At 38.9% G+C, this 12,581-nt stretch overlaps 1 long non-coding RNA gene across 1 annotated transcript; it reads left to right on the plus strand.

Moving 5' to 3' along the window:
• Positions 1-1,686: 1,686 nt before the first annotated feature.
• LOC118248122 (uncharacterized) lies at positions 1,687-12,308 on the plus strand. The gene is made up of 3 exons (XR_004778672.2): positions 1,687-1,939; positions 9,844-9,955; positions 10,338-12,308. It is a non-coding gene; the product is annotated as an uncharacterized LOC118248122 (long non-coding RNA).
• The last annotated feature ends 273 nt before the right edge of the window (positions 12,309-12,581 follow it).

The raw sequence follows: 12,581 nt of genomic DNA on the forward strand, positions 1-12,581 counted from the left end.
AGTCTGGGAATTGGGACAGCTGTACTCTATTTCTGTATCTCCCATTGAATTGTTCTGTGACTCTTAGTGATGCATCAAGGCAGAAATCCAACTATAGTTAAAATCAGTCAGACTTTTCTTAGATATTAACTGAAATAAAATAGGCCCTTAAATATCTGAATTTTGTGCTTCCTGTCCACCAACAAGGGATAGGGATACAAGATGTGGACTCTGATGTTTATGACATGCTTTGAAACTCTCAGATGGAGACAAGAGAAGTCAAAAGCACTGTTAATAGTTATTCTTTGAAAAGCAAGTAGAATTCACCAAGCCCAGTGGGCCTGATATGCAAGTTTAAGTCAAGAAAACAGTAAATAGAGGACTTGTGTTTGAGTGGACTCACATGAAGCTTTGGTGTGACTGTGATGTGAGCGCTTTTCTTGGCCCAGGAACAATGATGTAAGATCCTGCATGATGAGCGATTTCTCAGGATTCTTTCTACAGTCCAGTGATGACTTTAACAGTTTTCTCCTTCTTCAGATACTAGTACTCATTTCCTTCTTTATCCATAGTTCCCATCAGATTTGAAATGTTCTCTGTTGGCCCCTAAAACCTGGTATGGTGGAATTCCATGCATTCTTGGAATGTCTGATGACGGTCTTCATATCCTTTGGTGTAGAGATGGCTGAATCGCATCAGTGGTTTTCAACCTGTATAAAACAATGCAGGGTTTGGAATGAGTTGAAGGGATGAGTAAAAGGTCATTAATAAAAGCAATTCTTTAGTTAAATTTGCTCTTTGATAATCTATATCTTCCCTAGAAAATGCTCATAGATCTGCAACTAGAAAATGTAAGAAATATTTTGTATTCTTTTGAATATATTTTGAATCATTTTTAGACCTTCATTTCAGTAATTGTGTGATTCAGAGGCCATAATGGAAGATGCAGAGTTAAGACTTTAATAACTTTACATTTTTGTAGTTATTATTGAAAAATACAACAACCTTTTGGCATTCTGAGAGGAAATGGCTCATCAGAAACAAGAAGCTGCAAGACTGTTTTTAAAATACCATTTGGAAGATTTCAGCAATAATCTATGATTATTTCTGAGCCTCCCATGCTCGTGTTGCGTAAGCGAAGCTCAAGTCTTATTGCATGGGGAAATTATGGAAATGCCAAGGACTACCTGTTAAACAGGTGGTGCCATTGATCATTAACTCAACTTTATAGACACAGCATCTTTTTGTCATTTGAATAACAAATGATCTCTAAGCTTATACCAAAGTAAATCTTATTGACCTTTTACAACTACTTATGCTTTTATTGAAAAACAGTAACTCCATCTTCATTAAAATCACTTTCAATTCTGTATGGAGCAAGGTACTGAGCAAAGTAATTCCATAAACGCATACTTGCATAGGAAGAAAGAAGGCATGTAGCAGTTTTCTTTACTTGAATGTACATAGCACTGACCAGTCTGTAATGGGGAATTGAGAAGCATCGCTAAACAGTTTAGAACTGTGATCAGTTGCCGTGATCAGTTTGCTTCTGATGCCATCTGTTTGCCAGAGGGTTTGGGTCCTCTGGAATTTCAGCAGCAACAATCGTGAATGTACTCACATAGAAAACTTGCCTGTTGCAGAGCACAACAATACCTGACAGAATTTACTGCTTTTACAAACAGTGACTTGACAGCCCAGCTTCCAGGTGCTCATCTGAAAGCCTTAGGAAGAGCATGTGAACAGAAACCTGGCATTTCCCTGTTTGCTGCCTCTACCATGTGAGAGTAATTCTCTACCTTTCCAGTTGCTGTGATGGTTGCAGGCCTAGTGATCGGCTTGCCTGTACTCCAACAAGCTGAAAAGGACCAAACTGAGACTGTTTTACCCCCTGAGGACTTGCTTTTGTCATCTTCCTCTTGAACTGTGAAGGAGAGATGTAGAGATAATCACCAGACAGGTCAGCCTTGATCTTGGTTTCAGTGTGCATCACAGTAATTACGCAGCTACTTTTGCAGCTCTCAGCATTGTTGCTTTTAAAAACAACAGTCACGGGAATACCACCCTCTCACCTATGTGGCCTGGTTGTTTAAAATAGTCCTACTACTTAAAGGAAACATACTTTCTGTTTATTAAGAACACATAAGGAAACAATCTAGCTCTGCTCATGGACAGAATAGTTAGGCCAGGCTTCTGAGAGAATACATTTTGCTTGATGATATTTTACGTTTGTTACTGTGTTTTTGTCAGGGAATGAATTGCAATGCAAAAAAATTTAAAAAAATAAATTCAGAAGTGTACATAAGATCCTCTGGTATGGGGATGTATCCTTACCACTGTGTCAGAGTTCTGTTCAACTGGGGTAAAGCTTCTAGGGGAAAAAAGTGTCATCAGTTTGGGAGTCTACCACAGTATAATGAAGGGTAGTGTAGAAGGGCAGTCTTAAAGCAAAAGATTTCAGATGCTCAGAAAGGTACTAGAAGAGTTTCTGATTAGAAGGCAAGAAGAGAAGGCCAATTAACTGCAGGCCAATTATCTGGTCACAAGCAGCAGGTTATATTGGCCTCTATCTGAGCTGTGTGAGTACAGTTGTCTCAGGTGTGATGCCATGTAGAAACATCCAGGATGTTTTGAACTTTTGAATTCATTGCAAGGTTTATTTTTTAACCTGATCGCCATATCTTCACATTTTCCATATCTTGGCAAACCCTGATATGATATACTTAGCCTCCATTCTTTACTTGGAGAACTAACAGGGTTCCTTTATGAACACAGAAGAAAATAAGTAATTTTAACTAAGAAAGGCTCTTGATATGCAGCTTGAAAACTCATTACTTTACAAATTAGCCAAGTATTCCACAGTGTTTCCTCTGTTGCAAACACAATGGGAGAAAATGCACTGTAATGCTGAGACCTTTCTTTTTCCAGAAGGCAAATGTAGAAAAGATGTGGTATTGTTCTGAAGAGCTTTTTCTTTCTCCTTTAGCCTCCACTGGAGTCTGTCACATCCTTCTTTAATAAAGTCCATTATTAGTACAATTTCTGAGGTTCACAGGGAAAATGAGATCAGTAAGAATTTCTTCTAAACCTGATTGAAAGTAGCAGATTATTGAACTACCCCTGTTTTTAAATGAGCATTTAAAACTCTGGTATAACACTGTTGGCAAATTCAGCAATCAATTCCACAGCTGTATAAGAAAACCAGTCAGATAAATGCAGAGCTTCATAAACTCATGCGGTTCAACAGCACGTCACTAAGCAGACTGGAGTCACACATCTGAGAATGCTGTACTGCCTCAAATCCTGGAGGACCATCCATTCACACTGATATTCTAACAGTACATTCAGACTATTCATTTAAATACACTTAGTTTATTTTCTCTGTGAAATTCTTTAAATATAAGCTGCATGTCCAGCCTCAATCAGATAAGGTAAGGATATAAAGTACTTTTATTACTTTACTCTGCTTAGCAGAAAGGCTAAAGTATTTTGTTCCTTCCTTTCTGCATTGGACATCAAAATTTTTCACCTGAGAATATCGTGGGCACTATTGATTACAATGAAGACATGTTTCTGTAGACTTCATTGATGATCTGCATGTGAACTCTAAACGGTAGTTCTGAAGTTCTCCATAGTCACAGGCTGACCAACATCAGAAAGACAGGATCAGCTTCTAAGTCTGTTCACAGCCAGTTAATCCTTTTGGTGCAACTTTGGACTTGATTGTGAATGGCAGCAAACTGCAGCTACCTCATTGATTTATTTTGTTTCTTCAAATTTGTTTTCAGATAGCATTTTAATCTCATGAAGTCCTGCATCTCCATTTCTTTTCTGAAGGGGGCTGATAAGACAGTGTTCTATTTTTTGGCAATCGAGAGCACACAAATAAGATTTTCCACTGTCCATCACATCACTCATACCTGATAATATGATACCAAAACACTATGAAAAGCAGACAGAAAGGATTTAGCCTGTATCTAAGAAAAGAATTAGGCAAAGTATACTATTTCAGAATTTGTCTGTGACGTTTTTTGGAAATACAAAATGCTCCTAGTAAGCAGTAACACCAAAGTTGTGCAAACTAATACAATGAAGAAAACTGCTTTTTCTACTTTCTTCCCAAATACTAGCCTATACTAAACAAATTTGAAATTGTGTTTTGTTTTCTTCCCACTGTCTGTATGTAAATGATGATCCATTAGTGTATATTAACAGCTCGTTAGGATTTTAAAGGGCTTTAGAAGTTACTTCAAGATCATTAAATTAGAAATTAAAAGGATAAATGAACACTGTGTACTTTACTAAGAAAGCAGTTGTGTTCTTCCTCTTACGAGACCTTTTCAGCTGCACTGCATATACAACACAGTACGTAAGCAAGGCAAGCAGGATAAATCTGGAGCTGGTAGCCAGGTCTAACTGAAAAAACAGAGCATAAGGCAATAACGTGGTGACAAGGCAGGCCTAATGTCAAGTCTGGAAGACAGTTCATAGGTCAGGGTTAGAATCGGGTTGAGATTGCCAAACATGTCTGCAGTGATGAAGCTAGACCAAGGTCAAGCCTGTCCAAGGGGTGAAATCCCAGTAAAGGGGCATGATAGCCAGGCATTGCTGTAACTGCGCTGGAGACCATCATGTGTCTAACAAACTGAAAGGAGCAGAGCTGATCTGAACAGCATTCCTGTGTGGGCTGTGGGTGGAGGCCCCAGCTGAGGCAGGTCAGGGCCTTTAAGGCTTATTAGCATGCCCAAGGCCTAAATTGTTGAGGAAGAGTTGTTGGTCTTGCCCTGGGCTGTTTACTTACAGTCTGGTTTAGGCTTCCTTTCTGTGTGTGTGCATATCAAAGCTATGAGGTAGGCTTGAGTCAAGGTCTTGACACGCTAAGAAGTAGTTCTAGTTGCAAGGTATCTAAATGTGACACTTTCCACATTGCAAAGAGCAGTGGCACAGTTCACAGGAACCTGGAGCTGTTTCATCCTTCTACATACCTTAGCACTCTAGTTTTTAAAATGGCATGTAAAGCATGGCCTATCTGGGATCTGCCTAGAACATAACAATTTTGCAGTGTCACCTTTGTAAATCCCAATAGAAGTAATTTACATGAGTGATATTCTGGTACCTTTTCATGTCTGAAAGTATGGACCTGTGACTAAAGGAGGAATCTATTAGAAGCATCGTGATCTCTTGGAAGTTTTGACTATGTGCTGGGATGTAAAGCCTACAGTACAATATTTCGATTTGCATAGTGAGTCTCTTTGCAGCACTATGAAATCAAAAAGTCTCTGTATACTGTGACAAACTCCTTAGTTCCCTTTAAAGACAAAAGCAGATGCCTGTTAAGTAAAGCATACTGCTTGCTGAGCAGTGAATACCTCACTTGTAACACAAATTGACTTACCATGTGATTGACTTATGTTTCATATACAGCTGACTACAGTGTGTATGCATCTTGAGCTCTGTACTCTCCACTGCTGTTAGAAAGGAGTCTGTCTGCAGGAATAAGCAAAGGATGGGGCAAGAATCCCACACATGTTCAGTCAAATAATAGCACATTGACAATTTTAGATGAGGAGTTATTTCTGTATTTTTGTACATCACTCTGCACATTGAGTGTGTATGGTAATTCTCATTGCTCAGCAGACTTTTTTTTTCAACAGGTAAGAACAATGTAGATTTCAAGAGAGAAATTTAAACAAGTATTCCTATTCACCTCAGCCTTAAATCACCACTTACTTTGCAAGGTCTTGGCTACAGGGAATATCTTTCTTTTGCACGTGCACAAAGTGCGATATGCTGTCACTTTGTGGGGGGTTGGCATACTTTAATGTGTGCATCTTAATAATACTTAGCATTTGGGTGTCTCTTTCCAGCTCTGATCAAGAAGTACTTTTCCTCTTTGTAGATGAGGACAGTGAAACACAGAACTTAACAGCCATCCAGAATTCCACAGTAGAATAGGATGCAGATGAGCCAGGAGTGTGTAAAACTGAAGTGTTTTACAACTTGAAGAGCTACAGGAGTGTGTAACCACACCTCAACCATAGTAAGTCATAGCAGTCAATCACAATTCTGTGTCATATTAATAGTCCAAACATCTGTACAGCCTCTTACTATTCTTGTAAGGAAGTGTTCTTCTGATTTAGAAGTGACTGTGGAAGCAAGAGACATGTTTAAGTATCAAAAATAAAGTCATTTCTAACTATGTATTTGTAGTCATTAGCTAACATTTATGGCAGCAAGTCCATGAGTCAGTGAGAGAGACCTCTTTCATGTTTGCCCTCACAAACTATCACAGTGGATGGAAGAGCTAGTGCAGGACTTGTCTGACAGCATTACCATGTTAAAGCAGGCAAACGAGAAGCTCGACCATCACTACTTTATTTTCTTAGTGAGAATGGCATGATCTAAGTTATGTACCCATGCTTCATAGGTGTCTTTTGCTACCAGAAGCCTACCTGCTACTAAAACATGGCTCAACATATATACAGCAGTGGCTGCATGGTTTTAGGTGCCCAACTGGAGAAAGCTCAGGTCTGTTAAGGTACCAGTGCCCTCACTTGCTCATCTCTGTTTAGAATCTTAGGAACATCAACTTTATTTTTTCCTCTTCCCTTTTTGTTTTTTAATACCTTGTGCCCTTCCTTAGTAGAATCAGAATGTATTTACGAGAACACATATGATTGGCTAAAGATCTAGCTGACTGGAATTTCTCATATTTATGGCAGAAATGGGTTTATTCTCACTTTAACCATTTTAAACTATACCATTATTAGCTTTATTTATAATTTCATTCAGAGCTGCCTCTTGCATGTCATTTAATTTTAATAAAGCACAAGGTCTTATGAAAAAAAACTTTTGTTTTTCATAGCATAGAGTAATTATGCCCTGACCTTTTCTGGCTGTTTCTTTTTGAAGAATCTTGATTCATTTCAAAAATGAAAGCAAAAAACAGAGGAAAGATGCTTTCACCTTAGTTCATACACAGGCTGTTTTCCAAGCAATCATTCCCAGACGCATAATGACTGTTCTCGCAGCACACTGTGAGAATTGGAATCGTTTATTTGGAGAAGAAGAGCTTGTGGCCCAAGTACAAGAAGTGCTATATACAAACAAATTTTATTCTTTATTATAAACACTCCTGAATATTCATGACTTTAAAATAAATGTAAGAATAAAAACAGTCCGCATACAATTTGAGCTGAATGCTGGTGAAGAAATCAAGTAGTAGAAGTCTCCCTAATGCAGTGGACTAAAATGGGCCGGATTTGATTATTCTGAGATCAGCAAATCAACAAACACAGTGGTGCTATTGCTTTCATAATACTAGAGATGAACCCAACCCGTGGCATTGAGTATATGCTTGAGATTTGGAAGTATTAAAACCACTTGTCTGATACGTCTCTAAAAATGTGTAGAGGATATAATTTACTTCCTCAAGATTAGTCATTGAGCTTCAGAACAGATTTTTTTGGGGGAAAAAAAAAAAGAAATGGAAGGTTCAGCAACCAGTCCTAGCAACAGCTGTGACCTATTGATGGGGTCAGGGTTTGGTTATTAAAAGATCTTGTGCTGTCATTCTGGCTTTGCCTTTTTCCCCTTCTCCATTTGTGAATAATAACAGTTGCTTCAGAGATGGAAGGATTAGGGTAAGTGGTCACTACAAACCATATATGTTCTTTTTAGTGAAGACAGAATATATAGGGTTTTAACTTAGATTAGCAGCTCAAGTTATATTCATGGATGAGATAGGACTGGAGTTCTATGACCTACTCAAAATACCTCTACACTAGTTAGTGTGGGTGAAACCCAAACAGGGTTTCTCTCTGTACCTCAACCTTCAGTCAGGGGAAATCAGCATAGCTGTGTGAAAGTGTCCACCTTACTCCTGTGCTCATGGTTTCAAGGAATAGGGAACAACAACAGCATAGAAGGTGTGTTTCTACACATGCTTGTTAGGAATGGAAAACACCGTTCATAACACTTCTGTCCTGTTCTGATGATAGCACACTATGAGTGTCTTAATGTTCTCTCCTTTCAGGAGCTAATTACTTTTATATAACATTTATTTGAGGACTTAATTTGTTCTTACTGTAGGATGGGAGCAACATTTCTGGACGTTCTTCCCAGAGAGACTTTGGTTATAACCTTCCCAGTATGTTGGCATGATTATATTTTTCTGCCCATTACAAATGGAAGGGGCTTTTACAGGTTTCTGCAGCTAATCTGTGCAGCTACTGGGAAATGTCAATACATAAATACATGATTATATTTTCTGGCTTGGTTCCTCTCCAGGGTCCTTGTAGATGCTGCTAACCAAGCAAAGTGACAGGAGTTGAACTTCTTTATCTTGATTCAGTGGCAATCCTCCTGGTTCTCAGGAGTGTGAGAGTTTAGGCTTGACTTAATTTTTATTCCAGAAATGTTGACATAAGCCCTTTAGCCTGTCTGGCAACAGGGACAGAGCACAAATAACAAACCGTTTCTACTTTTAAAGAGACTCACACGTCCAACTAAGGAAAAACAATCAATGACCATTTAGCTGTTTCTGACTGAACAAGATGTCTTTAAATTAAGTCTCTCTGCTTCTCATATGAGAAAATACATGACTTGAAAATAAGAACACTCCAACTTCCTAATTTAACTACTAAACAGACAGCAGAAAAAAAGGAGCTTTATTGGATTGTTTGGCCAGGTGACAGGCCTTGTACTACTACAGGGTTCTTAGTTAGGGAAGGAAGCCTTTTTCCTTAGTGTATCTGTCACAGTGAACAAGCTAACCTTAGGGCAGCCTAAGGACTGATGAGAAAACTAAAATACTTGGTTGTTAGCCTTGTAATTAAACCATAATTGATGGTATTTCTCAGATTATTGTCTTGGTTGAAGAAATTAATTAGGCTAAGAACTTGTTGCTGGTACAAGGGACAGAGTGAAGTCACACAGATGGAGGCAGAGGGAAGGTGGGCCCAGGTGGGCCCAGTTTTGGGCAGCCTAGTTTTGGATGAGCATCAGCTGGGCCACTGTTAAGCATAAGCAAATCTAGTTGCAAGTAGTCACTGAAAAAGACAGTCTTTTCGTTCTTCTTATCATAACATATTCTCACATGCATAAGTTGTAGGGACTGCTCAACTCCAGTGGATTCAATTTAGTGTATTGATCAGATGGATCAATAGGTCCATCAAGAAAGGGTCAGGACTCCTTGGCACGAGGCTAGACATTCTTAGGACAGAGACTGAAATACTTATTTTGCATTCATCCTGGTGTATTAAGACCTGATTCTCAGTGCAAGTAATTCTAGGACTGCAACAAGTGGTGCTGTTGCTCTTTGCTTATTTTATTAAAGGCAGGGATATTGCTCATTTAGAAAAGAAAGATCACAAACACTTATTTAATTACAGTTTCCAGAGAGAATTCCAGGGCTTCTAGGTCTGCTTTGTGACATTGTTCTTCACGGGATGCTTCCAGGTAGAATTGGAACACAACTCAATTATATTTGAGTATGGAGAGGCAGTGAAGTGTGTAGTAAATATTATTGTTTCATTAGCAGTACTGCATTTAATTTAGATAGGTATTTCTGCACAAATGGGAAAATGTGGCACTTCCATGATAGCACTACCTCACATAATAATTGTGGTTGGTATCCCAACCAAGACACTGACAGTGTGGGTCCCACCCCGCAAAGCACTCAGTCCCTGGGGTAAGGAGGGGAAGAGTAAATAAAGCAGCATATCGGGAGAGTGTCTCAGACACCCCTTAGATGTTTGCTGTCAGAAGGAAATATCTTTTCCGATTCTCTTTTTGGCGTGGGTCACAGCACCTGCAGGCATTTCATAATCCAGACTTCTTGCTCTCTCTTCTTCCTCATTACAGACAATGTGATGACCAAACAAGGCGGTGACTGTTGAACCAGAACTCCCGTTGGAAGGAGACACTTACTGTTCAAACTGCAATGCCTTTGCTTCTTCCGTTCTTAGATTGTTCTGTGAGTTGCATCTTCAGAACTGATAAACTCCCTCTCAAGCTGTTTTATGAGACATCTGAAAACATTGTACCAATTACCGGTGTGGCTGATTAGCAGTGATTTGCTTAGCAGTCATTCTTTTATCAGTAGAAAATTTAAATTCTTTTCATGCACTGTTCTTTTTTTGCTTTGATAACAACAACCCATTTGCAATTGTAGGATGGCGAAAACAAAGAATTTCTGATAGCAGATTTTTGCATACAGTTTGTATCTAGCAGAAACTAGACAAAAGAAGCAGCCTATATCCTTAACTAGTAATGAGAAATTGCTTGCCAGAAGTCTCTGCTGTGTCCCAGCTATTTCTATGTTGACAAATCCAAAGAACTATTCACATTGCTTTCAGGGATGCTCCTGGGATCATAGAACCTGGCACAACATGAGAAGCAATCGTTACGATGGTTTTTGAATGAACAGTTTGACGTTGAGCCTTCCCTGACATTGACATGGCTCCCTGGAAGTCAGCAGACAGCCAAAGAAGGACAACTGCATTAACCATGTGTGGCTTGGAAACGATGACTGAGACTGACTGATGGCATTGCCATGTGCCACACTTACTTATGTGTAGTAACCGTGTTACCCTGCATGGTGCTGTATCAACATGTAAAAGTGTCACTCAGAAATTGTTAGCTGTAACACATAGGCTTCATTTCTCTTCCAGAGGGGGCTATGATTTTTGTTTCTGCCTAATTTATGTCCTAGTTTACCAGTTTGTTCATCTCTCAGTCATGGCTCTTGGACTCTTTACTCTTGAAAGGAAAATGTCATCTTTATAGTAGCTTTCTTATGTGAAATTCAGTAATAAGAGGTAAAAGAGTCCTTTCCACTTTCTTGTGTGATGGGCCAAATGTCTGTTGCTTTTAGGTTTTAATTACAACTTTCCATATTAATCAAACTGTTAACGTGTACTGCAGTTGGTAATTGTTGAGCAGAGGATGACGATGACGTGCACAGGAATTCACCCGTGTGTAGGGAGATTACAAAACAATTTGTAGGGGTGCCACTGGCAATCTTGGCACAAAATCACTGGCACACAGTTTGCCATACAAGTACTGTCTTAGACCAGTGGTCCATCAAGTCCAATTTCTTGCCTCCAGCATTGCACAAGATGTACTGCTGTACTTTACTTACTCTGTTCAAAATACATTAACACCTTATAAGAGAGAAATGAAGACAGCCAGAATGGAAATACATGAGAACAAGTGTTTCCTTTGCAGTCACGAATTCTCTAGTCATCGGACTTCTTAAAATCTCCTTCCTGTCCCCTGGTGCCTATCCTCCTACCCATTGGCTTCTCCTGAACATCAGCAGGCTGTGGTCCCAAAGACTGAGAATATTTCAAAGGCAAATATGCTTTGAATATCCTGTTAGTGGGCTTCTTTCTTCCAGTTTTATCCTATAAGTTAAGGTAGTTGTAGTGAAATAATATAGAGAGATAAGTGACTTCTTAATGAGGATGGAATGTGTAAGTTGGGCTTTAAACATCAGCATCTTACTCTAAAAATGCTTCTATACTTACATAGTAAAATAGGAAATAATGGAACTGTACATTACCCATTTATATTTTGTGGCTCATTTTCAGCAGGGCTTAATCCAGTCTTTGATTGGGTATCTCTGTATACCTCCTGTTTCTGACTTGAAATAAACCATACATACTGGTATTAGGAATTAAAAGCCTTTAAAAATCTTTTGGACCTACTACCATTTGAACCACAAAAGGGGAGCTGCCAAATTGCTCTCATAAATATCAACAAGTTAAGTCTGGTATGGAAATAAGAACTAGAGTGATTAAGAATTGATTTGCAAAGCAAGGATTGCAGACTTGTTTGTTTTCCCACACCTGCGCTCCACTTCAGAAGTACAATGAAGCAAGGCACAACGCACCTTTCCCCTAATTGGATAATGTACTCAAGGGAATATGATCAACAGAGGCTTTTAAGATCACACCACCATTTGCCCAATTATCATACCTAATGACAACACATTGTTCCTGCAAAATGCGTCTTTATTCCCTGGTAGGTTACATTTCCTTTCAGCCTTTTACCTATTGATCCAGCAGTACCTCATGTAGAACAAATTTCTTTGTTGGCAAGTCTTGATTACAAACTCAGAAAAATCTTTTATGTCCTCTTCTCAATATCTGACTAAGTACGTAAGAGAAGGTCAGTTTAGCATCCTTGGAAACAGACTCCAGTGCTGAGATATTAGACCAGCTTAAAGAGCTGATAGAAAAAACAATTAAAGTGACGAAGAGGTATTTTATTTAAAGACAATTCATATCCTCCAGCTCAAATAAAAAATACCGTTTTTAGAACTACTTTTGGCTTTTATCCATGTTTGTATTTTCTCATTTCTTGTTACATACTTGGATCTAGAACAAAAAGCCTGATGGGCTAAGATTCTCAGGATGTGGACATTAAATAGGCAATTTTATACACAAATCAGTCTTTAAAACTTGCAACCTTGATGTTATTTTTGTCCCTCCTTTCAGCATTTCTCCTGAAGTGCTCCCTGTACAGTGGGCTGCTTCTTGTAAGAACATTCAGTTTTGTTCTGACAAAGGTTCCTACTGGTAAATTGCACTAGGGGA

Source organism: Cygnus atratus, chromosome 10 (assembly GCF_013377495.2).
Source record: "Cygnus atratus isolate AKBS03 ecotype Queensland, Australia chromosome 10, CAtr_DNAZoo_HiC_assembly, whole genome shotgun sequence".
NCBI classification, from domain to species: Eukaryota; Metazoa; Chordata; class Aves; order Anseriformes; family Anatidae; genus Cygnus; species Cygnus atratus.